Below are 26,934 nucleotides of genomic sequence, written 5' to 3'. Positions count from 1 at the left end.
GGAGGACCCTTCCTGGCTTCTCTGGTCCTAGCCAGAAACTGACTTAGTCAGCCCCTGCAGCTCCTTTCACCTGAGCCTGAGGGGCTCTGACTGACTGCTTCTCTGCAGCCTCTCTGCACAGGCCTGAAGGACCCACCTTAGCTGCTCCTTTCTTGGGGCACAATGTAGTAGGACCTAGGGCCTCCAGCAGGGGGCCTCGAAGAGTCTGGTACACCCCATCACACCTCCTGCCTCCAGTTCCCTATCCTGACACCTACACACCTGTAGCTAAAGACTGTGTCATAGATTGGCGTGGACTTGTGCCTCCAACTGCACGCCAGAGGCATTCTTGGGGAAGGGGTAAAAGATCTGCTGCCTTTAAGACCTATTTCCGCCCATGGAATATCAGGCCCACTGACAGACCAAGACCATGTCCCTGGCTAACTTTAAGAGCTTTTTCTCTGTCTTCGAATTTGCGGTATTGGTTTGGGTGGGAGATGCAATTAGCTCTCTTCAGCTGCTGAAACACCCCCTTGGAGCCTTAGGGGCTTGGGCATTCATCAGAGACTCCTTGGGTATGTCTACACAGCAATAAAAAACCTGTGGCACTGAGTCTCAGAGCCCAGGTCAGCTGTCCCAGGCTCATGGGGCTCAGGCTGTGGAGCTAAAAGGAGGGTAGACATTTGGGCTCAGTCTGGACACCTTGTGGGGTCTGAATTCAGACTACAGCCGGAGCCCAAACAACTACACTGCTATTTTATAGCCCTGCAGCCCCAGCCCTGATTGAGCCTGAGTCGGCAGACCCAGGCTAGCCATGGCCATGCTGCATGTTGCCATTATTGCAGTATAGATGTACCCCTCGAGGCTACTCTACCCAATGTTGAGGGCTGGCTTAAAAATCAGAGAACTGCAAAGACGGCGTAAAGCCATCTTTGCTTCACCCTTGGGTCCTGCACCTAATCCTGCTTGGCTATTCCCAAGATTTGGGCCTGCTGTAGTCAATAACCCCAGTTAGTGGTCTGCTTCTGCAAAGCTGACGTTGAATTCTCCTCACCACTTTTAATATTAGTTACTCTTTTATGCTGAGAAGTCATTTGCTCAGGAAGTATCTTACGCCTTTCTCCACTTGTAGAGTTTGAGTTGCAACTTCTGGATTTTCTGTCCAGACCTCCCTGCTTGGGGATTGGATGGTCTCTGGGGCTGATTCCACATCAGAGCAGTCTAGTGAATCCTAATGAAAAATTGGTAATTTTACCATTTTTAGTTCTTTTCCAAGCCTGCTTCCTCTAGATCTTAGAAGTTGGCTATGTGTCAAACGTGTCGGCAGGGTTGATGGTGGATTTCTAGTGCCCATCATCAACGACCTCTGCCTTCCTGGGACATGTGACCTCCCTCTCAGATCTTTTAATATATTTTTATTTGTTATTAATAAATAGGAGCCTTGTTTGACCCATTTATGGGAGCAGGAGTTTCTACTCATGCTGACGAAGGAAACAGATTAGGACTCCATTTTCTCTGACCAGTCTTGGCTGTAACAAGCAGAATTTTGATCAAAGCAGATTCATAAGGTGTTAGAGTCGAGACTGTCATTTACTATATGTTTGTATAGCAGCTAGCACAATGGGTTCCGCTCCTGGATAGCCTCTAGATAATACTATTAAACATTAATATTGCAGTAATAACAGTGCTGCTGTGCTCAGTCACACCTCACAAGTTTCTCTATGCCAGGAGGGACAGTCATTACATTGTAGCAAAATATTTAACTTGCATGCCTTCTAAACTCTCCCCAACTCCTATGTACTTCAGTGGAGTTAAAATAGTGTTTTATCCACTAAGTGAGCATAAACTGCCAAGACTTCCTTTACCTTCTTCAAAGGTGTGTGCCTCCTCCTCTCACTTCATAGGTCGAAAGAGAAAGGGAAATAGAGCAGGGCACCTCACAACAATCTAAGAGCAGAGCATACCCTAGCTAGAGAGAGGGAGGGAGGGTTGAGGGCTACTCTAGTTAAAATGAAACCAGCCAACAATGATCTTCCTCCTCTTGAAATCCCTTCTCATCTATTCCCTAGTTTACTGCTGGTAGAAATCTGTCTCTGGAGATTTTGTTTGTCTCTTTGCTTCAGCCCCTCCTATTAGATCCTCACCCATTGTTTTGACTTATTAATCAAAAAGCTGAACAAAACTTTTCGATTTGTATTAGGCCCCCTCGACCCTTCACTAGATATTTATGCAAATCTCCTAATACCAGGAAGTAAACTGAAAACTCTCAGCCAACCCACTGAAACCAAGTGAAGTTCCTCTTCTGCTGCACAGGGTGGCCTCAGGCAGACAGCGGCTTGGCTGCTTTGGAGTCTCGCTCTCTCTCGCCCAGCTGTAAAATCCTGTGGTCTACAAACACCGCCAGGCGTGTGTAGCTTTTCTTCTGCCCGAGGATAATCAGCTCATTAACTGTGAGCTGCGCCCTGGCTCGCCCCCCACCGCTGGGGCTGAAGTAACCGGCCGAGTTTACTTGCTGCTTCCAAAGTTTCACATTCAGGGAAGTAAGTGGCTGTCTTTTGTCTCCTAGCCTGGCATCCAGTGCCGCTTGGTCGGGCTTCTGTGATCCTCGGCGAGCGCTGGGACGTGTCGGGGGCAGCCCTGCGCTCGCAGGGGACGCGCTGCTGGGGCTTCCTCTCGAGTTCGGGCAAACCAGGGGCTCCCTGCGGAGGAGCCTGGAGTTTGCGCCTGGGAAGTGAAGACGTGCTACTCTCGGGGGGGAGAGGAAAGGCGTCTTGGAACCTGTCCCTGTTGCTCTGGTAACAAGTCCCCCCCCCACCTGGATTTACCTTGCAGATCAGAGGGAACAGCTGATAATAGACACTTGTTGGCCTGTTGCGTATAGAAGAGTTTGTCACAGGAGGCTGGGGTCTATTCTTTAGTGTTGTGTTGTGCTGTGCTGTGAGCTCTCCTGTAACACGCACGCTTTGATTGCAGACTTGACCTGCCCTATTGGCATAGCAAACATTTTAGGGAAACCTCGTCTAGAAAGACATGTTTACATCTTCCTCTTCTCCCCTAAAAAGAAAGAGAGAGAAGCAAAGGTTTCAGGGAGGAGAAGGAAGGGGCTGACTGAGGGCATTCAAGAATTATTAGTGTATCAGCTAAAGGGGGATTGATTTGTTAGGTCAGGAAACCTGATCTGATGCACTGAAGTTAACAAGAAATATTAAATGAACCATTGTGTTAAGGGGTATAGTCAGTTCAAAAGAGGAAGTGTGACACTAAGTGGGCAGCTTGTGCTTCTGCCCCTTCAGGGAACAGTTCTTTGAACCTCAGATAAAATGCATGATACATTAGTTAAAAGGAAGTGAGAGTTCTTTTCAGACTGGTTAGCTTTTCCTTTAGCCTGAGGGAAGGGGTGTAGTTGCAGTCTAAGCTTTCCTGTGTGATCTGGTTTAACTTTTAAGGAAATACAGCAGTTTATTTGAGAAGATTTTGAAAAGGGATGACGTTCGATGTATTATTATGATCTTCAGGGCTATGTTGTCTTCAGCCAATCTTGACTATTCCTAATTAAAAAGAACCAAAAAGGAGTTGGAATGCCAGAAAGAATGTAGTATTACACAATCCATTTTTTCATAGTCACTGTCACAAGCTAAGACTCAGTTTAATTAAGAGAAAAGATATGGCCTCTGGATATTCTGGATTAAACACTGGATTTTAAACCTACTAGTGTATAGTAAAATAATTCCTGGAACTCTTCAAATTAAAACTGCTTCCTCTCCGTTAGATATTAAAATGTGCTTCTGCTTTGAAAAAAATGAAAATGGTATTGTGATGTTCCATGTTTGTCTCTTGCCGGCTTCCAGGCCAAGTCTGCTCAGTTTCTAAGTAAAAAGATTTTTTTAAAGCTGCCAGACCTGCAAATTCAATCTAGAATCTGAAAGTCAAGCTGGTTTTTTCTCGGACAAATATAACCATCAATATTCTGCAGTTAGAATTTAGTTGGCAGCCCGTGTTTTTTCTCAAGCAAGAATAAAATTCAGCTCAGTAGTCAAAACTTGATATAGTGACTGAAGTAAGCAGATATGATGACTCTGACTACACAAAGGGAACAAAAAAATTGAAGTTGCCAATTTTACTTCCATTTTTCACAGTGGAAGAGCAATCTAAATATTTTTCATCCAAAAACCAAACACTCTTTCCTCCCATGCTCTGCAAACCCCCATCCCATTGCATCCCACCCATCCAAACATCTTAAAACAGCACAAATTGAAGGGAAACTTTCTATCTTTGTACAATATGATTCCTTGGTGATTCTTGGAATGCCTGAATGATTGTAATATAACATTTGGTGATAGCTAAGCTTTCGAATAGGGGAGTAATGCTAAGTGATTATAAAAAAGAAATGGAAATTGTTTTAACAAAATAAAGATTAAGTTGTGTTGAGGAGAAGGGGAAAATGCAGCCCAGTTGTAAAGAGAGGTTAATCAAATTGTTTTTATGTGAATCTTTCCTCTTCTAGTATTGTATGTAGAGCAGATGTAATGGTTTTATAAGTTTAATAAGTGGGAACTTCTCACTCCACCTATTGATCAGAAAGACCAAAGAATTTTCTCAGTAAAGTAGAAACAGGATGAAAGTCTGACTAATAATCCTATCTAAGAGGTGTTTATGGAATCACAGGAGACAATTAAAATTCATGGATTCTGCAGCCAATAGGTTTCTCATTCTCTTGACTTATTTCAAGATAAATATCTTTTATTCGGTGCCAGCTTTGTAAGATACATAATAGTTAGAAAGCTTTCTTGATTTAATAGATTTCTTTAATCAATAAAGTGTTGAGATAGATGTCTAACTGCAATGACGATGTTATCACAAGCAGTTTAACAACTACTGTAGATTGGTAGATGTGAAGTGGTCTTGCTTTTCCCAAGTATTACTCTTGGGTGGTAAGCAAGACCTTTTGTTGTAAGACCTTTTGTGGCCTTTCTTTATAGTACTTTGGTCAGTAAAATCATTCAATAACAGTTTTTGTTGACAATGCTTTTGACTGCAATGTTACACCACCTGCCAATCCTAGGCATTTGATACTCTATTAGCATTTCTGTTTTCAAGTGTGTTTCACCTTATACACACAATTGAATGGATTTTCTACAAATGTGTAAATCTTTATTTGTGTATTTATTTTCTCATAACATTGCCCTCGCCCCCCACTATTTCTATCTCTAGAAATGAGACACCTTGTTCTGTGACTTTATCAACTCTCATAAGATAAACAGCAACATCCTGAGTCCCTTTTTGTAAGGGAGACCTCATAAGCCACCGAGGTGCTTCAGAAAGTGATATGGATATTTCAGTTGGGAAACTTCTCCCTGAATCAGAACATAACTGATGTCCCAAGATTGACTTAAGGGCTGCTGTAGGTCTCATCTCTTGGATGACACAAAACCAAGGTCCTCCTGGCCACCTGTGGCCATTAAAGATTCCATGGCACAATTCTCAAAACCAGAGACCTTGCATGTGATGTCCTGGCTAAAGTGCAACTTGCATAGTAGCATCCTACCTAAAGTTACTCCTAGTTCTATTAGATAATGAACCCTTCATTTCTTTTCATACAGCAAAGCTTCTCTATGTTTTGGGACGTTAAATAGCTAATCTCTGAAGTAATTGCATGTTTGTGGTGGGAAAGGGGTTTTTGTTTCAATATTTCATTTTGAGTATTAAAATGTTTTGAGATTCTTTAAGATGAGAAGGTACTTGCTTTGGACCAGACACCTATTGCTGGGTGAGGTATTATGCGGAAGGCAGCAAGGAACTTTCCTCATCTTTAGGTGGCCTGTGTAAGGGCTAGACATAATTGTAGCCCCTTTGCTCAGGGATAATCAGGGTTTGTGCCCTCATTTTTCTTATGGGAGTTGATGATGCTCCTTTGAAGCTAGACCAGTGCAGCAAGTGGGCAGGCAAATGGAGGTGGTGAGAAGGAGGAGGGGGAGTAAACTCCACCTAATGCAAGGGTGAGACAGGATTCTTTGTGGCAGCCTCCCTGAGGTAGCATGGCTCTACACTGACCTGAACATGAGGCCATGCCTTGATGGTATCGAGCCCCAAATCAGTGTGAGATGATAGTTATAATGTATGATCAAAAGAAGAAGATCCATTGGGTAGGTTTTATAGAATTCCTGTTTCTAACTTTCATTCATAATGTAGATATTTCCATGAGAAATTGCTGGTTACTTGTTTGAAACGTTATACTGGAGAGGTCTATTCTTCACTTCTGGCTGAGGGCTTTCAGCTACTAATAACCCCAGGCCACATCATGCCTCTATCTGGATGATATTATCCACAAAGAGTGGGAAGGAAGCTCCCCAAGAATTCCCTCATGGGGCTTCCTGTGTTCTTTGGTCAGGAGAAGGGAGGGTCTGGCCCACAAGTCCTGAGGATCTCACAAGGTTCATGTGGAATGGGGTAGATTTCCACTTGAGGTCAGGGAATCAAGTGATATAAATGTATTAAAGCACAACCTAGATAATTTAAAAAAATTGTTTAAAGGGGCATTAACCAATTTCATGCTTTTGAGTAACCAGCTGCCCTTTTGGAAAATAGTAGGGATTTTTATTTTGGTGCTGATCATACTCTTGACCCCATCAATGACTGCAAGATTTCCCCCCACATGAGTGGGGAAACATAGTTATTTATATAGGGATAGAGTTGGCACAGCTGGCAAACACTTCCAGAAAAGATAAGACCAGAAGCAGTCTGTGGCCCAGTGAACAATGTAAATTATTTTTAACAACATAAGTTTTTAGATCAGTCCCATTGATGAAGTTGTGAGTAGAAAGATAACCTCACAATATGTAGTAACCTATTGACTATTTCTAAAATGTTTTAACTTCTATCAACAAAATTACAATTATGGCACTGAACTTTCTTAGTTAAATTGTCCTTCGAAGAAAGATGGGAAACACAGTGATCTTTTTGCCTCATTCAAATACACTTCTGTTAAACTTGATGTCTAAAGCTGCAATTTCCTGGGTGGAGTCAGTCTCAACAATCTTCAGCATCTTTTCTCAAGATTACTTTCCTACCATAAATATAGAGGTGAAATCAGTCTTGTGTGGTGTCTGTGTGATAGATATGAGAGCTGTTTGATGTAGAGATTCATGATGAACCTCTATTTGTTGTCGAGGCCTAAAGAACCACTCATAGGAATCAGAATGCTAGACACATTACCGTGGGAAATATCCTCTATCCTCGAGGATAGAAATGACATTTTGACAGAAGCACTTGGCATAGGGAGACGTTGTTATGAGAATATTGCCAAATTCAATGTTTCCTAGTACAGGGGAGAAGAAGAATAACACTACTACTTGAAATGAAGATCTTCAACCTATGTATCCTATACTTTAGCACTGAATTGTCCGTCTTATTTAGACTGCAAGCACCTTGGGTAAATATAACGTATTCCTCTGTTCAGCATTGAGTGCCCCATCATACTCTCACAATTCCAGGTATGATAACTCTCAGTCGAAGCACTGTATCCTCCTGCCTCTAAGGCCTCTGGTGCACATACCGGAAGGTCAACACTGCTCTTCCTGTCTAAGCTGTGGGTGATGAGCAGCGATCTAAAACTCACACCGACTCTGTTCATTTACATCACCTAGTTCTATTTTTTCTTTGTATGTTCATTTGATTGAGCCTATCCTCTCAGTAACAATAGCAATTGGATGTTTTAGTTCTTCTGAGGAACACCTGTTACAATATAGTCATCTTGTGAAATGTTGAGTTGAATCATGCTACGGTATGGTCCAGTAATCAGTGTGAATGGTACACTTACACTCCGAGCCTGGCATTTTCTGTAATTTTGTTTACATTATCCACATCCATTTATTTACAGTTCAGACTTGATATATATACAAAAGGGACTGATTATATCTTGGAAATGTGTTTTCCATCTTCTTTGTTGTTTGTTCAGTGGAAAGCTATTCAGGGACTTCAGCAAATGTACATATTGGCACAGCAACCCTATTGTTCATATGTTCTGGTGCATGTGGTTTCCACCGTATATTTTAATTGCCTTTTACATCTTATTCATTGTTTGGTACAGGCACACCCATGCAGACCTGTTTGATCAATAGACTTTTGACCAGGCATCATATATAAATGAATCTTTTATTACACAAATGCTGGAACAATATGGTTCTGCAGAAAATCGTGTAGAAGTATATCATTTTCCCCGCCATATACTGTAGAATGTGACTGCATTATGGACTTCCAAGAAAATAAATACTAAGGAGCAACAAGCACCATTCTCATGGATGTGTGTGTAATTAATTTATAATAGTGCAATTTGTAAATCCACAGATCTATATTACTGCTGTTTTGACTCCAGTTCAGATTAGATCTTGGTAAAGAAAATATTCAAGCATAAGTTTTCCAGTGGTATAAAATTGTATTAATTTTATTGTCATCTTTTAATTCATCTGCCACATTTATCTGAAATGGGCACTCTCAAACTATGTCGTCGGCAGGACCTGGAGCATCCTGGAGGTTACACCTTTCAGGTCCAAATGGAAGGGACTGTATTACACTGGAGCAGCCCCTGCGTACCCTAGTTGACAGATTGGGAGTGGTCCGGCCAGCCCTTTGGGTAAAGGGTTCAGTGCTGTTGTGTAACAATGATTCACGTATGAGAGGAAGGGAGATGGGGAACATAGTTTAAGATGATTGCCAGGATTTAAGTCTTTGTCATTGAGGAAGTGAAAGTTTGGTAACTACTCAGGAAGGGGAGGGAGCAGAAAGAGAAAATTCGTCATTTGGATGCTTGGAGCTCAGCTGTTTCAATACGAATTGCAAAAATGATTTGAATTTGCAGTCAGCAGGATAACGCAACATGCAAATGAAATTCAAAGGAGGCTTTTGAAACTGCAAAATACCAGACAACTGGTAAACTCTCAGCAGAAGCTAGAAAGAAGTTCCACAGCTCTGGAAGGGGATTTGGAGATTTTGTTCCCCTCTTTGCTTCTCACTGTGTCCCCTGCTCTTTACACCTTATTTTTGTCACCCTTCTGGGCTGTCCATCGTCTTCTTTCCTCCTTCTGACCCTGCAAGCAGTGTGGCAGCTCTTCTCTCTGTCACTTTCAGTTCCCCCACTCTGCCTGAAAGAGACGGTTGAAGCAGGGAGCCAAGCACCGATCTGAGGAGCATTAGCACATGGTAAGCAGCAAGGGGAGCCCATCTGTTCTTGATGCTTGGTTTTCCATTCTGGCTATATGTTTTCGGCACAGCAGATGATTGAAGTGGCTGAAGGATAGGAGTTGACTGGCAGTGAGCAACATTCTCATACCGCAGGCAGGGCTGGGGAAGGCAGTGGCCCGCAGTGCAATCACTAATGCTGATTAAATGCATCGCCGTGCTCTAGATTCTAGAACCTATGACAGTCAGTGTGCTGGAGTGGAACTTACTAGCCTCTCTGCCATGGCGCCTGTCAATACTGCTAAGCATCCTCACTGCTGTGCTGCTTTGAGACTTTTTTTATTGGTTTATTTGATTCTTTTTCTTGAAAAAACGATACTTTTGCTTTTAACCAGCTGTAGCAGCAACCCCTTTCTGCTGTTTCTTGGTGGTTTTTGTTTTTAATCCCCTCCCCCCGCCCCCCCCCCCGCCCCCCCCATTCCAGGCCTGTTGTTTCTTCCCCATCTGTCTTTATCCTTTGTCCTCTTAGGGCCTGTCTACAATACATATAACTCATCTGACACAGTTACAACAAACGCTCTTGATTTATACCCCACACACCAGCTTTCCCCCTCTCCCCCCAACAAAACCTTGTTGGCCATGTTTGTGCATTAACATCTACCAGGCTGATTTACATGCCTGTGTAGTTATTCCAGAGTACCTCAGAAGGGGTTAGAGGGTCTGCAGGATGTTTCATCTTGTGTGACCCTGCACCCTAAGATGGCTTATCAGAGAGAGCAAGGAGAAAGGTGGACAACCAAACCAGTGATACAGCCATGATCCTAGTGACAATGCAGGCAGACTGTGCACTGAACCAGTTACAGAAAGGCAGCTATTATAGAATCAGAAGATTAGGGTTGGAAGATCAGGAGGTCATCTAGTCCAACCACCTGTTCAAAAAAGGACCAACCCCAGATAAATCATCCTAGCCAGGCTTTGTCAAGCCAGGCCTTAAAAACCTCTAAAGATGGAGATTCCACCATCTCCCTAGGTAACCCATTCCAGTGCTTCACCACCCTCCTAGTGAAAAGGTTTTTCTACTGTCCAACCTAGAGCTCCCCCACTGCAACTTGAGACCATTGTTCCTTGTTCTGTCATCTGCCACCACTGAGAACAGCCTAGCCCCATCCTCCCTGGAACCCCCTTTCAGGTAGTTAAAGGCTGCTATCAAATCCCCCCTCACTCTTCTCTCCTGCAGACTAAACAAGCCCAATTCCCTCAGCCTCTCCTCATAAGTCTTGTGCTCCAGCTCCCCTAATCACTTGTGTTGCCCTCCGCTGGACTCTCTCCATTTTGTCCACATCCTTTTTGTAGTGGGGCCTAAAACTGGACACAGTACTACAAATGAGGCCTTACCAGTGCCAAACAAAGGGCAATAATCAACTTCCCTCGATCTGCTGGCAATGCTCCTATTAATGCAGCCCCATACTCTGTTAGCCTTCTTGGCAATAAAGGCACACTCATATCCATTATAGGCCACTAGCAAGCACAAAACACTTTCAACTAGGTATTAACTGTGTTGTTTGTAGGCACAAGCCATCTTTAGAGAGAACCATAGCCTGGACTATTTATGAGCTCAGTTAAAAACTGTGTGCGCAGACAGGACCTCGCCTGCGGACTCTATTTCTCTCCTATTGCTTCACCCTTCAGGAGGTGCTCTGGTAAATTTTGCTTCACTTGTTCACAGTATATTCTGTCCTCAGGGCAAAGTGAAACTTACCAAAGCCTGATAATTGCACTGTGAAGTCAGCTGCTGTCTTACAGCGCCAGCACCCTGAGAAGCTGTTACTTGGAAGGGGCCCCCAGTGTAGATGTGGTACTCAATAGAAGAATTCTTTCATTGACCTATCTACTGCTGCTCTGAGAGGTTACCTACAGGGATGGAAAAACTCCTTCCTTTATTGTAGGAAGCATCCATGTTCTATGGCACAGCATGGTGTCAGAGCTGTATCCTTGCAGAGCTGGTGGTGTAAACATGGCCATATTCTCAGAGGCATGTTCTGCTTGCTTGAAGGTATGATCAGGTCCCTAAAATCCTACTTTGCAGGTTCCTGGCCTTCTTAATAATTAGCTTATTGGGAAGGAGATGCAACAAAACTACTTTAAATAAAATAAATAATATGCCCAAATGTTAAGTCTCAAAATATTTTTATCACAAAAACCCACTAAATCTTAATCCATGCATTTTGTGTGTTCTTTGGGATTTGGTCAGAGTCCCTTAGGGTTTCCAGGACCACTGCTCCTACACGTGGCCTCTCCTCCAAATCATGGAGAGAGTCTCCCTGCTGCAGTCAGATTTTTTTTCCTGGTTGATCCTGCAATCAAAAATGACCCTTCTGCTACAAAGCATGCCCCGTTGTACCTCTCCCCTGCTGAAAGCCTCTTGTGTCTTTTTAAACAACTGTTTAAACCACTGCCGCTCTCCCTTTTGTTCTCCAGTTAGGTATTTTTCACTCTCTACTCCCCACTTCTTGCAGATATACTTGATCAAACTAGTTTTCCAACTCAGGCACCCTCTTTAACATACTCATTGTTTGGCTAGTGCCCAATTGTTAAGGTTCATGTCTTCTTTTGTTTGTTCCGTAGTGTTTTCCAAATAGGATGGGTGATCTGTAAGGGACCTTATTAGCTTATGACTGACTCACTACACATTGAGGCAGTTCATGATGCGGCAATATCGTAATATTAATCAGAATTAATAAATTGTATATAGACAGATTCCTCAAATTGTCGCATTTCCTACTCCCTTTGCTCTACACTGGAGCTCTCATTTGGGCCAATAGGAAGTCTGTACAGAGATCAAGAGGCGGATAGTGCCTTTATTTAGTAACTAAACTTTTATTGTCACACACAGCATCACCCACTAAGAAAATCTTCTCCCCTTTAGGCCACACCTATTTCTGCTCTTTGTTTCTCAGCCTTCCTTATCTTCCTTTATCTGTTTCTCTCTCCCTGCTCTGTCTTTTTATGTATCCAATCTGCCCTTCCTCTACATTTCGTTCTTAGAAGCAAACCCAATTCTGGTTCCTTGAGGACTTGTGATACAGCTGTAAAACTCTTTCTCTTTATATACCCTTGCAAATTTGCAGCTTAAGCCTGCAAACACTACTGAGCATACTTTAAGACGTAAGGCCCTGCTCCTGCAATTTGTTGTGGGTGGGCATACTGCAGTTTCCACAGCAAGCCCCATCACATTCAGTGCAAGAAAGAAGCGTGTGACCATTAAATTGCACCTTGAATCTGGCTGGAGAGAGCTCCATGTAATTCAGAACTATATTTCAGAACCCTTTATTTTAAATTAGCAAAACTTCATTCTCAAGCACAAAAGGAGTTTAATCAAGGTAATAACATGTAAATAATCTAGCAATTTGGGATTTTGTTCCCAGTGCAAACATTGTCATAAGTAATAGTATCCTTGGACTTTAGCAGCTAAGGCATGCATATGTGTTTAATCTTTTCACAGGAGACGATGAAATAATCAAATGGAATGTGTAATGCCTATGATTCAACAATCCTCTTTGAAAAGAAACGACTTATATTCCCGTTTGGTTTTCTCTCTGGAAAATCAAGGAAGTATCTATTCTTTGTTTTTAAGTTATAATATATATCCTATTTACTAAATACTTGTTATCTTTTATCAGTCAAAACATATCCATCAGGAAGGGTATTTTCAAAAACCCCTCAGCTCAGTTTCTACTACCAGCCTATGCAATGACTTATTTTCACTTTCACACTCAGTTCCATTCACACATTTTTTACCAGCCTCCAGTTTATGTGTAGTTTCTTAAGTCTTTGGTAAAAGCCTGCTTTTGTGCTTGCTAACTAGCCCGTTGGACTTGAGCCACCAGCAATTTGCTGTCCTTCAAACTGCGTTTATGGCCAAGTAATAATAAAAATTGGCTCTTAACATAGTTTTACAAACATTAATCACCATAAAATACATGTCTCATGGCTGGAGCATGGGGCTGCGTCAGAGCTCTTGCGTTTTATTTCCATCTCTGCTAATGACCCCTGTGACTGTGTACTTTACCCTTCTATGCCTTCATTTGCCTGACTGTGAAAAGGGTGTGATAATACTTACCCACCTCACCAGATGGTTGTGAGATTTAGGAGTAAAACCAGCCTCCTCTTCTTTCTTCTCCACAGCCACGGAAGGTTCTTGTGAAGTGGAAATGGTGTGGAGGGTGCTGGCCAACTGCCCCCAGCACATCTCACCAGCGCCTGGCTGGGCATTGCTTTGCAAGTGGGGATGAAGCTGGATATGGGGTGGAGAATCTGCAGGGTCTGTGCACATTCATTGTTAAATCCAAGCTCTTTAAGAATTTCAGGGGTTTTGTTTTAATGTTATGTCTCTATCTCTCCTTTAGCTACATTTTCATTAAACTGGTGGCTGAGACAACTTATCTACTTAGCTGAGGTAAACAGGTTATCAACTGAAGCAGGTTTCTGTTTCGTGCTTTCAAGGGATTATTATAAACAGTTTGAAGTTGTGCAAAAAATGAGTTGTGATGACTTTTGGTAGGAGTCAATTTATAACATGGAGCTCAATCTTTCCCCTATAAAATTCAAGGGGAGGTTTGCCATTGACGTCAATGGGAGTGAGATCAGGTGCCTCTAAATTTAAAGCTTGCACAGTTAGTTGACTCTCTACATTTTGCTGTTATCGGTAACAAGATGAAAATTTCACAAGACATTTCTCTGTGGTTGTGAAACTTATTGGCACCAGATTCAGCACTGTTGTATTTTCAAGTCCTTTTCCAATTTCCTCCTGAAACAATTCTGATTTGCAACGTCAAAGCAGAGTTCACAAAGTTCCGAGAAGAACTGCAACCTAAAATAACAGTGTTAGTCTAGTTCCAACTGGACAACTTAGGTCAAAATGTTCAAACTTGAGTGCCTATAAGTAGGGTCCTAAATGCATATTGGGCACATAAATACAATGTCCCGAGCTTCAGAAGTGTTGAGCATCCATGTAATCCATTGAAGTCAATACAGTTTTATTGAGAAGCCATATAAAGAGATGCACTAGAAAATGAAAGCTTCTCCCTCTTGTGTATAATAGAACTATAAGTTGGATTTTCTTTTTTCAGTGTGATTGTTTTTGCTTATTGAGGTGGCTGAAAGAGTTGAGAATTTTTCATTTGCCAGAGATCTCAATATGACTATCATTTTCAGCTCTAAGTACTTTACATTTTTATATACACAAGCAATTATAAATAAAATAGAAAATAAGCCTGCAGAAAACCTTTTTGACACCAGCAGGTCTTCCATTAAACCCGCCGTTAAAGACTTCATCATGGACATTCTTCAAGGTGTTGTCCTCTCTCATGTCATCATTGGCATGTCACGATGCAGCTTGAGGAAGCTTCATGGTATCCATTTTCAGATAGCCGAGGAGCACTCCTGGCAGGAAACAAGTTCATTCCAGAAAATAGAAATTATCCTAGAAAAGACAGGGTGGTTAACCTAATTGTCAGAAATCTGGTACACTGAAGTAAGAATGGATCCATCCTAATGAACAATCAAAGAAAGCACTCCCTGAGACACATGCAAGTGCCATATTTGGTTGAACTGAAGATTTTGGGCCCCAGCTGGGACCCACAAATATAAATTTACATACACACTTATGAAGGGAGGAGAGGCTTCATTTCAATAATCACTTAAGGTGCAATCTGATATTGCTTCTCTGAGGAGGACAAATTGACTAGGCTACAAGTCCTACTATCTCTATTTAGGAGGGGTGAGTAAAATGGGTAAAGAAACTTTTTAATCCACCCTTCCATCCATTCTTGTAACAATGAGACCAAGTTTCAAATAAATCCAGACAAAAGCTGAGATGTATTTGTTCGAATCAATGTCAATCTTTGCATGTTTATAAATTAGGCATTTTATCTTGGTGTAAAAATTCCAGATGCACAAAGTTAAACTACCCCGTGCACTGGGAGAGTATGCGTGCGTGCGAGCTGGCATGGTGGGATGGGGCAGAGTTTCAGTTTTGTAATTTGGACAGACTAGACTGTGAAAGAGAACCCGTTCAAGTACATTTTGAGCAGGTGGTGCTTAAAATATATCTTCCAAGGAGCTCTGTCCATCCACATTTCCATAAAAGAATAGTTTATTGCTACTATTATTTCATGAAGCACTACAGAACACCACAGAGCCTTAGGGCCCATAATTTGCGATTTCTGTGGCCAGTTTCCCATGGCACAATGATGATTATCTTAAACATTTTTTAAAAACTTAAAACCCAGCCTGTGAACCCCTTACTTCCATTGGTGAGCATTTACATGCATAAAACTCAGTGTGACTTCTTGTATGTTTAGGCCTTCACCCATGGGAATAAGGTATTTGCAATTTGTCCCCTGAAATGTTTTGCTAACATTTGATGATCTTTTAACCTAGTGGTATGGCCAAATTCCAATCGGGATAATCTGGTGCCAGGAATTCACTCTTCGATTTCATTTGGAAATGGAGTTTACCCTCATCAGTTGTATAATGTTGCTGTGTGCCACTAAATACAGCTTTATCTCCCGTCAGTGCTGGATGCATTTTAGAGGTGGGAGGAAGTGATCCCGTGTGTGTGTGTGCGTGTATGTCTGAGAGAGAGAGAGAGAAATATAAGTTGTATGAGTTCCAGAGGGGTAGCTGTGTTAGTCTGTTTTTAGCAAAACAGCCAGAATTCTGTGGCACCTTAAAGACTAACAAATTTATTTGGGCATAAGCTTTCGTGGGCAGAAACCCACTTCGTCAGATGCATGAAACATAATTTGTATGGCATTTTAAAACTGTGAAGTGCTTTGGGATCCTTCCTAAACCTTGTTACTATGATACAATTTTGTTTTTCCCTGTGTTCCATTTTATCTGATCCTTTTGAAGATTCTGCTAACGTTGTTAATTCAGTTATGGGAAGTTAATATCTTATTTCCCCTTCCCTCCTTTTCAAGAGCATTAATTACAAAGAAAAAAGTTTAAAAAAAAAAAAAAGATAATGCAATTGCCTAGGGACTGGTGAAATGCATTCATTCATTGGTGATATTGATTCAGAATCCTGGAGGATGCGTGCAGTTCAGGCAAACAATTGCAATAAAATAAAGTGTTATAATGTCAGAAAACAGATGTTAGCTTATCATAAAACCCAGTTTAATATTTGGTGCCAGAAATGATGACTACATGAAGCTGGAACATATTCTTAATTCATAAAGTCCATTATGTAATGGACATTTACAAATCTATATAATGTTAACAAAATGGCAATCTCTCTGTGGATCGATATTATTTTGATATTTTTATAAAACAAAAGAAAAGCAGAATTTGTGGTTCATATAAATTCAGTTGTCATTCCCTTTATTTTGAAATGAAATAAAAGTAGCTTTGATTAATCTTTCCATCTTTCAAATTATAGTAATGACATGATTATACGATTGTTTTTCCCTGTGTTCCATTTTATCTGATCTTTTTGAAGATTCTGCTAACGTTAATTCTGTTATGACAAATTATTATTAATTTTATAGGTCCTATTTAATACTCCTTGCTTATGTTTTGCCTGGTTAAGGAATGATATGAGGCCAAGTTTCTAATGAGTCTAGACAAAAGGTGAGATGGATTTATGTAAAGCCAAAGGAGTTTTGTCTGGGTGAGGAGTTTTCTTTAGGTCTTTATAAAAGTTACTCCCGCATAGAGAGTGGTGGTGTTACTGAATTCTATTATGGTAGCTCCTAAGTGCCCTAACCAAGATCAGGATCCCATTTTGCTTGGTATAAACATAATCTGCAATCAGGAGTTGCGAGTGCAGAACTTGTAAACATACCTGAGCAGCATCGGCGCCAAGTCTGGGTATCACTGGTGGGTGCTGGTGGGCGGGGGCGGGGCCTCAATGGAAGAGGCTGGGCAAGGCGAAGCACATGGTGGAGCCACAGTGAGAGCTGGCTGCTGATCAGCTGATTCGTGGTGACCATTCTCAGTGCGTGCTGGGCACCACCTATTTTTAAAATAGCAATGAAACTGTGGCAGCATGGGCAGAGGCCTCCTGAGCACATACTGAGCGTCCTAGGTGGATGGAGCTAGCCTGTGGAGCCACCCATGCTGCTGTAGCTTCACTGCTCTTGTTACTCAAGCTAGTTTTGATCTAGCTAGATCAAGCTAGCTCAGATATGTCTACACCACCCAGTTGCAGTGTAGGCAAATCCTAAGAGACAGTCTCTGTCCCCAAGAGTTTACAGTCTAAATAGACAAGACAGACAAAGGGAGGATTATGGATTTTTTTTATCATTTGCATATAGAGGAACAGTTTCACCTAATTGATCATCAAAATTGCTTTACCAGAGCAGTCCATCAATGTTGGTGTTCTGTGTCTGCCAACCTTCCCTATCGGAGCATGAAACCCATATAATACATCTAACTGTACAATACTGTGCCACGAGAGAAATTTCTTCCTAACTTTAGCTGATCAATGTATAGTCTTAAGCAAGAGATTTAATAAGTTTCAGCATTAATTTCCTAGCTAAATGTAACTACAGGTGCCGTTTTAAGTCATATAAAGTTGCTAAACCTATAAATCATCTGTAAATTTATGCATTAGACATTTTAGGAGCAGTAAAGGCCTGTCCTATTCTGGTTTATTATTACACACACTATATAGCAACTTCCCATTTATTAATATTAATATAAGAAGGGATTTTCAATGAAGCTTGTGCTCCTAACATACTTAGGTGCTTTTGAAAATTTTGCCCTAGTGCCTAAAGTGCCCTGTGAATTCCCTATGCATTCAGATGACAATCCAGCCGTTGGTTTTGTTCTAATTCGGTGATATCTTGACTCTAGATTTTGCTTTTTGTTTCTTTTTACGAGCACGTGGGGCAACTAGTAAAACTGGTAACAATCTGGGGCTTTGTAGTGAAAATCCATATTTATTTATTTATTTATAATCACTGGCTGTTGGGATGCTGATGCAACAAGACTCAGCCTTTCAACCCGTGCAATTCACAGCTGTAGAAAATGTGACCACAGACATTTCCACTGAGTTACCACTTCAGAAGTTGAAACCTGTTTTATTTTATATTCTTTTGTAACATGAATTTGTTTGTTAAATCATGCAGAATATGATAAATTAGTGAAGTCCAGCAAAGTTTTACCGTCAACTTTAATGGGAGTAGGTCCAAAATAATTAGGTGCCATATCAATAGGGGAAGGAACAATCCCATGAAAATTAGGAGTCAGGCATGGGCTGCTCCCACATAGAGAAACAGGAAACTCTGTAAGTTTGCACTGGAAGCTCTAGGAGTATATTCTTTCATCAGGGGTGGATGGTTGTCCCCATGGTGGATGGTTAGCTCTGTGAAATAGTACAGTATCAGAGGACCGGCACCCCTCATATCCATCTTGAAAGATCTGTGAAGCAGGAGTTATCTTTGTGGAGATGCTATGCCTCAACATTGGCTCTTGATATCTGCCAGCCACCTTTGGCTCTTTGGAAGCACATTTCCTGCTAGAAGTTCTCCTGCCAGCTGTTGTCTATGCAACCCACTCAGGTGAATGTAGAGAACATAATGGGGCAACCTATCAGCGTTAACTTACTTACAACAGTTAATTGGTGGGGGTGGGCGGAGGAAATGATGTACTCTGATTTTAATCTTAGCACTTGTAATAGATACTACAGAGTACATGCTAAACTTTATTTGCTGAGTATGTATCTTAAGCAATTATTCACCAAGTGTAGCGAAATGCTATACTGAGTAATAGTTTTACTTTCAGAAACCACACTTTTTTTTATTTTAAACCTTCAGAGCTCTTTTTCAGACAAAAACTCTGGTCACCTGTAATTTTAGACGCAAAGCTCTATCAATACTTAGTGTCCCAAATGTGCCTATGGCTTCTGCTGATAGTGTCCCTTAGATACAGGATATTGCTGGAAAACTAAGTCCGCCTTTGAAATGAAAATCATTTATTTTATTGTGTGTTGAACTGTAAGCGCTATACTGCACACAGCTTTGCTGTTTTGTGTGTGGTAGAGGTCTTCTAGTTTATGAATAGAAACAATACCATTTGTATTATATTTCACTTCCTGATTCACTACTGAATAATTCCCTATCTATGCTATGTTCCCATGAACTGTTCTTTGCTCTGTTCCTTTTTCACTGTTAAAAACTCCACTTTCAGCAATCCTCAGCAGTCGTCCTTTCTGCAACATTGCTCAACTCCAGGTTACGCAAGCTTAAAAAAATTCAGCAGTCCAGTGGCTCCTTTTACTGTAGTAAGAACAGTGAAGGGCAACCTTCCATTGTAAATATTTGATCAGGTTTTTTATGAGTAAATGAGTGATTTGTTAAGAATAACAAGACTATAACTTGGACCTTTGTTTTGTACACTGAGCATTACTAGTGTGCTCAGTGCTGTCTAGAAAAATAGTAAATTATGAGAGCGTACAATAAAAGGGCCCTATCTTGCTCCCAATGACGTCAGTGTGAATTTTGCCATGGGCACAGGCTTGACCCTTAAATGAAACAATGCAGTTCAGTAAACAGGAAGAAATTTGGTCTGCAATCAGTGTATATATCATTGGAAGATCATCATGGAAAAGCTAAGTGTTTAGATATGATAGTGATGGGTTTTATGCAAGTGTCAAATGATAGATTAGATTTGCCATCTTGGTATTGTAAAGGTACATAAAATGGGAATTTTGGATTTTGACTTGAGTGTAAGCAAGTTTAAAAAAATCCCTTGGTACCTTCGTAACTTATTATTTCTCAACCTATATAATCCTGTCTTTTAATGGAGGTACACTAAAAATTAATATGTCCCATTGTTTTTTGGCTGGCTCTAAATATATACATATAAAAATATGATTTGGCTTTATCTCATTTATTCCCAGATAAAGATTAGGAACATTGTAGGAATTTTAAGAATGCTGCTGTCAGAAGAGAGACCAGGGTCAACAATGGATTTAGGAAAGACTCTACTTCTCACAGCAGTGGGACTAAGTGCCACAGGGAAAAGGGTCTTAGGACCAATTCAGATCTCATGTAAAATGGTGCAAATCCATGAATTTCAAGGGAGCAGCCCCTGCTTGCACCAAGTCTGAGTTTGGGGCTCTGTCTGGCTGAGTAGAGTTCAGTCTTCACTAATACATCACATGTTGAATGGACGCTTGTGGGGGGGAACACGATAGCCTTGGAAGTTCAGTGCGGTTCAGTATAGTGTTCAGTGCTGCATGTGCGTCTGCCAGGTAAGGGATTGGATTAAAATGAGGATGGAACATGAGGGCTCTGGACTTGGCCAATAAGAGTGAATTAAATAAAGAGGGGATTAAAATAAAGGAGACAGGGAGTGACTAAAAAAGACATAAGGGTTTCAGCAGAGAGTGAAGGGAAGAGTAAATTCAGTCAGTGTCCCAGAAGTGATGTTCTGCAAGCTAGTGTAAAAAGGAGATGCAGGAAGGGAAACAAGTTTAGGATGAAGATTGACTCAAAGATTTCTGGTCTTGGGCACACGAGAAAAGTCCTGACTCAATGACCATGATAAGGGAATCGAAGACATGCAGTAGGACAAAATATTTTTTAAGAGTGGTGGAATGTAGAAGCATAGAACTGTAGGGCTGGAACGGACTTCGAGAAGTCATCTAGTCCAGCCTCCTGTGCTGAGGCAGGACCAAGTAAACTTAACCAGCTCTGACAGCTGTTTGCCCAACTGGTTGTTAAATACTTTATCTCTGATTCCACAACCTCCCTTGGAAGCCTATTTCAGAACTTAATAACCCTTATAGTTAGGAAGTTTTTCCTAATATCCACCCTAAATCTCCCTTGCTGAAGATTAAACCCATTACTTGTTCTCCATGTTCACTGAAGGCAGGACAAGAATCGATCACAGTCCTCTTTATAACAGCATTTAAAATATATATATATATATATATATATGTCTTCTCTTCTGAAGACTAAACATGTCCATTTTTTTAACCTTTTTTCGTAGGTCAGGAATCTTTCTAAACTTTTTTATCATTTTTCTCTTTAAAGACTAACAAATTTCTGTAGGCTTAAGCTTTCATGGGCTGTCAGATGCATCTGGCGAAGTGGGTTGCAGCCCACAAAAGCTTATACCTGCAGAAATTTGTTAGTCTTTAAAGTGCTACAGGTCTCTCGTTGTTTTTGCTGTATACAGACTAATATGGCTACTCCTCTGGAACTTTTTATCATTTTTGTTGCTCTCCTCTGGATTCCTTCCAATTTCCACATCTTTTCTAAGGTATGGTGCCCAAAGTTGGACACAGTACTCCAAATGAGGCCTTCTGGTGCCAAGTAAAGTGGGACAATTACCTCTTGTGTCTTACATATGATATTCCTGTTAATACACCCCAGAATATTAGCCTTTTTCAGAAATGCATGACATTGTTGACTCATGTTCAATTTGTGATCCACTATAATCCTCAGATGCTTTTCAGCAGTACTACCACATAGCCAGTTATCAACCCATTTTGTAGTTGTTCATTTGATATTTGCCATCCCTTCTCCCTCCCCTCCCCCCAGTGGAGTACTTTGCACTGTCTTTATTGAATTCCATTTTATTGAATTCAGACTAATTCTCCAATTTGTCAAGGTCTTTTTGAATTCTAATCCTGTCCTCCAGAGTTCTTGCGAGCCCTCCCAGCTTGGTGTCATCTGCGTATTTTATAAGCATACTCTTCATTATCCAAAACATTAATGAAAATTATGAATAGTAACAGACTCGAGACTGACACCCCACTAGATAGACCAACTGTGGGCAAAAATTTTTGCAGAGGGGCCACTCCACGAACTCTGGTAAGTCTTGTGGGCCTGGGCCACTTCCTGCTTCTGGCCACATGATCAGAAGCAGGAGGTTCGGGTAGCGACTGACCGAAAGCTGCCTGATGCTCCAGCATAGTGCTCCTGCATGGTGGGCTGGACAGAACAGTTAGACGAGCCAAATCCAGCCCATGGGCCGTATTTTGCCCACCCTGAGATTTTGCCCTGAGATAGACCCTACTCCTACTTTGACAGAGAACCATTCATAACTACTCTTTGAGTATGGTCTTTCAACCAATTGTGCACCCACCTTATAGTAACTTCATGTAGACTGCATTTCTCTAATTTGCTTATGAGAACGTTGTGGGAAAATCCATAGTATAATCAAGATATCGCAACTACTGCTTCCCCCCATCCAGTAGGCCAGGAACCCTGTCAAATAAGGAAATAGGTTGGTTTGGCATGATTTGCTCTTGACAAATCCATGCTGGCTATTCCTTATAACCCTATTATCCTCTAGGTGCTTAAAAGCTGATTATTTACTGATTTGTTCCAATATCTTTCCAGGTATTGAAGTTAAACTGATTGGTTTATAATTACCTGAGTCACCTTTGTTCCCCTTTTTAATGATAGGTACTATGTTTGCCCTTCTCCAGTCCTCTGGACCTCACCCATTTTCCATAAATTCTCAAAGATAATTACTAACATTTCCAAGATTGCTTCAGCTAGTTCCTGAATACCCTAAGATAAATTTCATCAGGCTCTGCCGACTTGAATACATCTAACTTACCCAAATTTTCTTTAACCTGTTCTTTTCCTATTTTGGCTTGTGTTCCTTTCCTCGTGTTGTTAATATTAATTGTGTTGAGTATCTGGTCACAATTAACCTTTTTTGGGCAGACTAAAGCAAAATAGGCATTAAACATCTTCGCCTTCTTGATGTCCTCCATTATTAGCTTTCCTACCCTGCTAAGTAGAGGACTTTCTTTCATCTTTCCTACATTTTCCTTCATCTTTCTCTTGCTCTTAATGCATTTATAGAACCTCTTCTTACACTTTTTATGGAAACTGGCTTGAATAAAATGAAAACCTGAATGTTTTTTAAAGATTTGAATTAATAAACCCACCAAGTTTACTCCCTCCTTATGACCTTCACTTTAGCTAACACTGTTTCTTACTGTGGTGTTAGCCATGGCCCTGCTCACATCATGACCAGTAGGTTTAAAAGTATGCTTCAGGATCCAAGTAAATCTATGCTGAGCCCTTCTGCCTTGATTTACATTTTTCTGTTGTGTTCTTTGGCAGCAGGCAGGCTACAGGCTGCATCAAGTGACAGTGTACCCGAAATGTGATATTGCTAGGGCCCTGAAAGATGGAGGTAAGCCCCCGTCATGGATTTGGTACTGAAAAACAGAGTCCTAGAAATACTGTGGTAAGAGGAGGTGGTATGTGCCAGGGTGGACAGGAGAAAAAGGATCTGGTCAACTGAATTTCCAAACCTTTTAAGGTTTTCCCGTCACTACCTTTGCCTAGAAAAGGAGGCTTCGATATTTGAATAAATCAGTTAGATGGTTATGATGGAGACACCAAGAGGACGAGGGCCGTCACTGGAAATTCTTAAATCCAGATTGGATTTTTTCAAAAAGACATACTCTAGTTCAAACTGGAATTAATTCAGGGAAGTCCTATGGCCTGTTTTATACAGGAGCTCAGACTGGAGAGTCAGGCAGCCTTGGAAGTCAGCTGGTCCAGTAGCCTGGCTCCCAGGCCCAATCTGTATGTCAGGGTTGCCCCAGAGCCCTAGAAGCCATCCCAGGACTTCCAGGCTCCCAGCTCTGTGGCGGAAAGGGGTTCCAAGCTCTCTGCTGTGAAATCAGGAGCCTAGATTCTGAGGGCCCTGGCTAGAGCCAAGTCTCCCTGGTCTGTTGGGAGGCACTGCACTGAATGCACTGCTGTGAGCCTGGAAACCCTGGCATGGTGAGACTGCCTGGAAATTTGGACCCTGGACACCTGGAGGCCCCTGACTCCAGTGCAGTGTGTGTGGTGGGGCTCCCCAGCAGCCTGCCTGGTGGGCTGGCAGGGAACCAGTCAGATTTTTGACAGAAACCTTCCTGTGATTCACCAAAATTAACTGAACCTGACTTGCTTTCATGAGAAATGTGGGGTTTGATGAACCAGCATTTTTCAATAACATTCTGTTTTGTTATGAAATTTCCAACCAGTTATGTTTGGCCTTATAATCTATGAAAAAAGAACAGAACAATCGGTGTAAAAAACCACACTTAGAGAAAGTAAGATGAAAAGGGGGGAAAAAAACTGGAGAGAGATTTTCTATTCACCTTTCTAAAGGTGTACTATAACTAATGGAAACAAATAAAATTTTATAAAAGACACACTTACCTGTCATTTTAAATATAACTGTTTTGGAATGTGCAGGTGAGAAATATTTCGTTTTCAAGTCTAGATTCAAAATTTGTCCAAAGATTGGAGTGATGACTTTGGAGCTTGGATTTTTAAAAATGCAACATTGTTCCTTCATAGCAGTTTGCACAGATAAGATGTGAAATATAATTCACAAAAATAAATATTTTAGTCTCCTACAATACGGAGGCAGTAGAATTAAAACTTTTTAGATGATTAACTCTTTATTGTTTAAAGTTATAGTCTACCACCTATAAAGCTTGCAGTGATGTGTATATATATCTCTTATTTGTACAGTAAGTAACTATCCATATAAATAGATATTTAGTAAGAGTTGTTATTTCCATCATGGCTTTGGGGTTGTTTAGTCCACTCCTTAAATACGTACTATTAGACAGTTGTTTGTATTTTGTATGTAATAGTGCATTTTACTAATCAGAGGATATTGGTTTGTAACATAACTTTTTAAAGGGCTATTATAAAATATGTTTGTCAGTTATGAAAAATAGGATTATTCCCCAGTTTCTACAAAGATTAAACTAAAACCACTCTAAGTGATTGAAAAATGTGTTGGGATTTGAGAAGCATTTTCAGTAAAAAAGTCATTGGTTAAGAAAAGCCCAGGCATTCAAGTTAATTTAGGAAACAGCTGTTAACTGACAACATGATTAATATGTATAACAAGCTAACAAACATCACTAGAAGAGGCAACCATGAACATATTAGAAAATGTGATAAAATATAGATGACTAAGATAGATAAGCACTTAAGAGGAAGCGAAATATCACAGGCTACAGACACTATAGTGGCTGGACCAGTAATGGTCACATGATCTTCCCCTGTGAAGTATTAGGCTAAAATACTTGTGGTTTTAGATAAATTACAATGCTGGTACTGAAGCAAAAGGCAGACAAAACAGCTGTGTTTGTCAGAAGGACAGCAGCTTTTAAAATCTAAACAAGCACATTGCAGGCTGTCTCTGGTACCTAAAAATTACTTGAAATCAAAGAGAAAGCTAAGCAAAGAGAAGAGACAAAATATTACTGGAGTGAGATGAAATGCTTGCAGATAATATAGGATGCAAAGAGAATTCAAGACCAACATCTTTGTAGACATCAAAAGGAAGGTTGGTGATTATGCAACAACCTGTTACTGGAAGAAGTTCATTGTGCCAATTCTCAGGGTGGGTGGGTGTGTGTGTGTGTGTAAACTTAGTATCAACAAACCTAAGATGTTAATCAAGAAAGCAGTCATGTCTTTAAACTTCATTTTATCTTTTTAGCCATGTAATAAAATCAGATACTTTTATTCAATGATAATTTAAGTTTTAAGTCAAGTTACTTAGTTAGGTGACTGCTTATAGAAGTTATTCTTTTATACAGTTTCTTCTCATCTAGATGTTCAGTATCTTTCATGTCTTGAAAAGTGGATAGTAGAACTGATGAAAAGTAACATCTCATCTACTGTAAAACATTATGGGAAAGAGAAACATCTGTAAAGGGACTGAAAATTTTTCCTTTGTTGTACAAGTGACTCTTCTATCAGAAGAACAAATACTCTAATCTGTAATGACACTGTACTTCTGAATAGCTGATAGCTTATCAAATTCTCCTTTCTATATCTGCAAAAAAGCACTTTCCTGTGGTAGAAGATTAAACATCCCTGATGTTCATTGAGATAAATGGGGGAAAAAAGTCATGCAAATAAACATTTTACGCTAAATGCAATATTGTATTCATGCATAAATCCACTTTCTCCATATTTTCTACAGAAATATACTATGAATTAAGAAATAGATATGCTGCATTCATTACATATTTTCAAAACATTTTTGGTAATATATTTTTACTAGGGTTGAATGTTTATATTTTAAGAGCTAAAAGTGGTGATTATATAGTATCAATATATTAAAATCCATCCCTTTTAGCATACGATTGGTCAGAAATGATCTTACAAATGTCTGCTGTTAAGATTATGAAGTTTTTACTCTCATGCCATTCTCAAGACCTCCCGTCCAATGTTCAAGAAGTGAATCTGCTTTCAACAAACAGTGTTTATCAATTCTAACATCTTGTTTAAAATGCCTAGCACAGCATCTTGGCAATTTTAAGTCTTGAACTCCCTATGAAAGATGCATAAAGCATGGGAACACCCATGGAAGTATGTATGCTAAGGTGTTGGAAAATTCACAGAAACTTTAATTTCTCCATTACAGTATCACAATAAAATGCAATACGTGGCAAAATTGCTAACATTTCTTAAATATTTTCAGTTGCTTTATGTGAAATGCTGTAAATTAATTTGTCTGAAAGTTAAACCTTTTACTTATCTTAATTTATTGCATTTTTTTCAACTATTTCTTTAGAAAGATTTGAGAGATTGATTAATAGATAAAGAGCTCAATCCTACAAGAAACTGAGGTCCAGATCCACAAAGGTATTTAGTCTCCTAACTTCCAGTGAATTGGAATTTCTTTGTGGATCTGGCCCAGGGTGCCTTTTTGGAGAAGATTAGCCTGTTGCAGAATTGGACCCAGAACCTGTAACAGAGGGGTGTTCTATTTTATCAT

At 40.5% G+C, this 26,934-nt stretch overlaps 1 protein-coding gene across 6 annotated transcripts in view; it reads left to right on the top strand.

Annotated features, from left to right (window-relative positions):
* The first annotated feature begins 2,191 nt into the window (after positions 1-2,191).
* The window catches only part of LYN (LYN proto-oncogene, Src family tyrosine kinase), an 82,302-nt gene continuing 57,559 nt past the window's right edge, over positions 2,192-26,934 (top strand). For 2 of the 6 annotated variants that reach the window (XM_067553762.1, XM_067553757.1), the window contains exon 1: positions 2,192-2,519. The gene's annotated coding sequence lies outside the window, so the exon portion shown is untranslated. Of the gene's footprint in view, positions 2,520-2,574; positions 2,775-12,655; positions 12,766-13,381; positions 13,475-13,559; positions 13,610-26,728; positions 26,802-26,934 lie in introns of those variants that run through there. The other 4 variants (XM_067553758.1, XM_067553759.1, XM_067553761.1 and 1 more) reach the window with 4 other exon arrangements.

The sequence above is a fragment of the Emydura macquarii genome, unplaced genomic scaffold (assembly GCF_026122565.2).
Source record: "Emydura macquarii macquarii isolate MOO-44397 ecotype Brisbane River unplaced genomic scaffold, CSIRO-AGI_Emac_v2 contig_1477, whole genome shotgun sequence".
Lineage (NCBI taxonomy): Eukaryota > Metazoa > Chordata > Testudines > Chelidae > Emydura > Emydura macquarii.
This window is presented reverse-complemented; position numbering and strand designations above follow the sequence as displayed.